Source organism: Myotis nattereri (assembly GCF_964212035.1).
Source record: "Myotis nattereri genome assembly, chromosome: X".
Lineage (NCBI taxonomy): Eukaryota > Metazoa > Chordata > Mammalia > Chiroptera > Vespertilionidae > Myotis > Myotis nattereri.
Genome location: NC_138078.1, coordinates 133,635,996 through 133,639,374, shown reverse-complemented (window position 1 = coordinate 133,639,374; position 3,379 = coordinate 133,635,996). Strand labels below are relative to the sequence as shown.

The window sequence follows — 3,379 nt, the reverse complement described above, 5'->3', positions numbered from 1 at the left end:
AAACCAGTCAGAAAGGATATATGCACCCCTATGTTCATAGCAGTGCAATTTACAATACCTAAGATTTGGAAACAGCCTAAATGCCCATCAGCAGATTAATGGACTAGAAAACTGTGGTACATCTACACAATGGAATACTATGCTGCTGTAAACAAGAAGGAATTGTTACTATTTTCAACAGCATGGATGGATCTGGAGAGCATTATACTAAGTGAAATAAGCCAGTCAGTGAAAGATAAATACCACATGATCTCATTTATTTATGGATAATAATGAACATTACAAACTGTTGAACAAAAATAGAGGCAAAGAAGCATCAAGCAGACTGTAAAACTACAGCAGGAAGGTAGGGGAGGGTTGGTGGGGCAAGAGATAACCCAGGGGACTTGTATGCATGCATATAAGGGTGACCAACAGATGCAAGACACTGGGGGCGGAGGGACGAGGGCAAGTGCCAGGTGGTGAGGGAGGCTGGGTTTTTTTTGTTGTTTTTTTTAAGCCTAAAGGACAGTAATCTGTCTCCATTCTTGTTCTTTGGGATTTTTTCATCATTGGATAAAAGGATACGTACATTGGGTCAATCCTCTCGAGATACAATATTCCAGCTGCAACCATGTGATAAAAACAGTGCCCCTCAGAGGGAGAGAGCCAACAGATGGGGAGCAGGGAATTCTGAAAACCAAAGTGATGACAGAGATGCTAAGCCTTTCCTTCATGTGTCTGACACCCCTCTTCAGGCTTCCTGCAGGCCAGGTGTCTGCTGGACCTTTACCACTTGATGTCTTGGCAGGCTGCCCTGGGCCCTGCTAGGCAGTGTGAAGGGCTGCCTGGGCCCGGGGTGTCACCGCCCCGCCCCAGCCGCTCCTGGTACAGCTCCTGCACATGGGCGTTGGTCTCCAGGGGCCACACCAGGATGGTAGCGTAGATGCCTTCCCTCTGCCACAGCAGTGCCCTGTCTGCAAACCCATTGTCCACCTGGGCCTGGTCCCTGCTGCATAGGCATACCTGGCACAGGCCAGGACCTCCATGAAGTGGTAGGATCTCCACAAAGTGGTAGGAGAACTTGCCCCTCTACAGCTTCTGGACCACTTCTGGATGTTTCAAAGCCGTAAGTAGCCTGAAAGCATAACAGAACTTCTTCATCCCTTTGAAGGGTGACCTCCTGGAAGCCTTTGTTCCTCAGGGTGCCATAGGTTAGCACTCCCACGTCTTCGTTGAACAGATCCTTGGCCATGTGCCTGAGGATGTGTGCCAGGTACCCATCAGAGCTGGCACTCTCAAGGAGCCTCATCTCCTTCTCCTTCTTGTCTCTAAACAGAGTGTACACGGCGGCGTCATTTGAGGTGAGGTCACTTTGCTCCATTATCTGGACAATTTCATCCTGGGAACTATATAAAGCTATGGGAACATCTTCTCATAGGGCCTCCAGTTTCTTGTCATAACACGGAGCCACAATGATGTGGAAAATCTTGTCTGGGGACAGGTCCTGCCATCTGGTGAAGTAATCCTTCACCAGAGAGCGCATGATCTGCTGGGGAGACTTGGCCGTGCAGAGGTGGGGGTGATGGGGTGACCCAGCACATGCTCTGCATATCAGTCCCAGGCAAGGCAGGCGGAGGTCAGCATGGGTAGCCGGGGCTCTTCCTCATGGTGCTGGCAATACTGACACACAAATTCCTTCTACTCTCTAGGATGCTGAAGTCCGCCGCTACCTTCATGTCAAAGACAGTGGACCCCAAGGCTTTTGAGAAAGTCGCAGAGCCTTCTGTATGCATTAGTGACACTGAGGCTGAATTTAGCAGCAAAATAAGGCAGAGACTAAGGACACACAGACACTGCTAGCACCTTGTGCTATTAGGTATCACATTTCTTATTAAGGTTCAGAACACGGAAGAAGTCCTTGGTATTCTGTTGAGAAACGTGGACTCCTTCCTCTGTGGTCACACAACTGTCACACTCCAGGCAGTCACTCAGATATATCTTGGCATCGCCCAACTTAGGGAATTCTCCCTTCTCTCCATTCTCCTGAGCTGGACTCCAGATGTTGATTGTGGCATTCTCTTGGTCATTGGTTTTTGTTTTTTTACTACATTCCTTCCATGTGCAGTGATCACACTTCATCTGGAGCAGGGCTGGCGGGGGCCGGCTTGAATGACTTGGAGGAAGTACAGGGAGAGCAGTCAGTCACTGCTGGCCACTGCTGCTGGCAGTATCCTTTCTTCCCTGTGGAGCTTCTAGAGAGGAGAAGTGGCCACAGTGCCTGAGGCCGAGTTCCAGGAGGCCAGCAGCACTGTCGCGATCATGCCAGAGGCACTGGTCCATTGGTGCCTGTCCTGTCCTCTGGAGATTGAACGTACAGGACTACTAAAGAAGCCAGTCCCCAGTTCTGCCCCGCCTCCACCACTGATTGGAGTTTCAGGGCCAGGAGGAGGAACCAAGAGGCCTGCCTTCCACCTGCTCGCCAGTCCCTGTGCCACTCACTCCAGTTCCCTGTTCACCATCCCCTGATCAATGGGAGCCTGCAAGCTGAGGGAGAGACCAAGCGGTCTGCCTTCCTTCCTCTCACCAGTCACTGCTGCCACAGATTCATTGGAGACTGGGGGACCCCATTAGCCATCTCCTGATCAATGGAGCCTGAGGGCCAGGGGATGGACCGGTCATCTGTTCGGTCTTTAAGGACCCTAGGTTTTTATATATTAGAATTTAAATTTTTATCTTTATTGTAGAAAGTATTACAGATGTCCACTTTTATTATCCCTATTTACCCCCACCACCCCGTGTAACCCCAGGCCTTCACCACAACATTGTCTATGTCCATGGGTTATGCTTATAAATTCTTTTGTTAACCTTTCCCTCCCCCCACACCTCCACAGCCGCTTATCATTTTATATTGATTGTATCATTGTATATGACTACCAGTTGCTCTAAATCTTTGCCAACAGTTGAAATTTTCTTTTTATTTTATCCATTATAATAGGAGAGAAATGGGGTAATCCACATATCTACTAAAACTCAAATAAGGTCACATTAGCTTAGAGGGATTTTAGGTAAGGTATACAAAATACTAGGTAATGGTGAAGGGTGTGAGAGAATAGAATTAACCATGGTACAGGGGTGGCCATAAGGAATAACTTGAAACAAATATCCTGTCCATGCCATGTGAGACTCCAGAATTGATCATGAACCATAAGCAAAGTTATCAGGTCAGTTTGGGAATACTCTTTAGAGGGTGGTAGAGTAAAGCCCTTTTTATCCAATTAGAGAATGTTTGCCTCCCAAAAATCACCCCCAAAGCCATTTCATAGCCTCCTCAGCCTCCATCATCCCATGTTGATATCCTATGTGGTGCTTTGTGATGTAAAGGCCTCCTTAGCAACTA

General features: G+C 48.2%; 1 pseudogene across 1 annotated transcript; it reads right to left on the bottom strand.

Annotated features, from left to right (window-relative positions):
* Positions 1 to 841: 841 nt before the first annotated feature.
* Positions 842 to 2,121, bottom strand: LOC308511839 (nuclear prelamin A recognition factor-like; annotated as a pseudogene). The gene has a single exon. The product of its transcript is annotated as a nuclear prelamin A recognition factor-like (transcript).
* Positions 2,122 to 3,379: the final 1,258 nt, after the last annotated feature.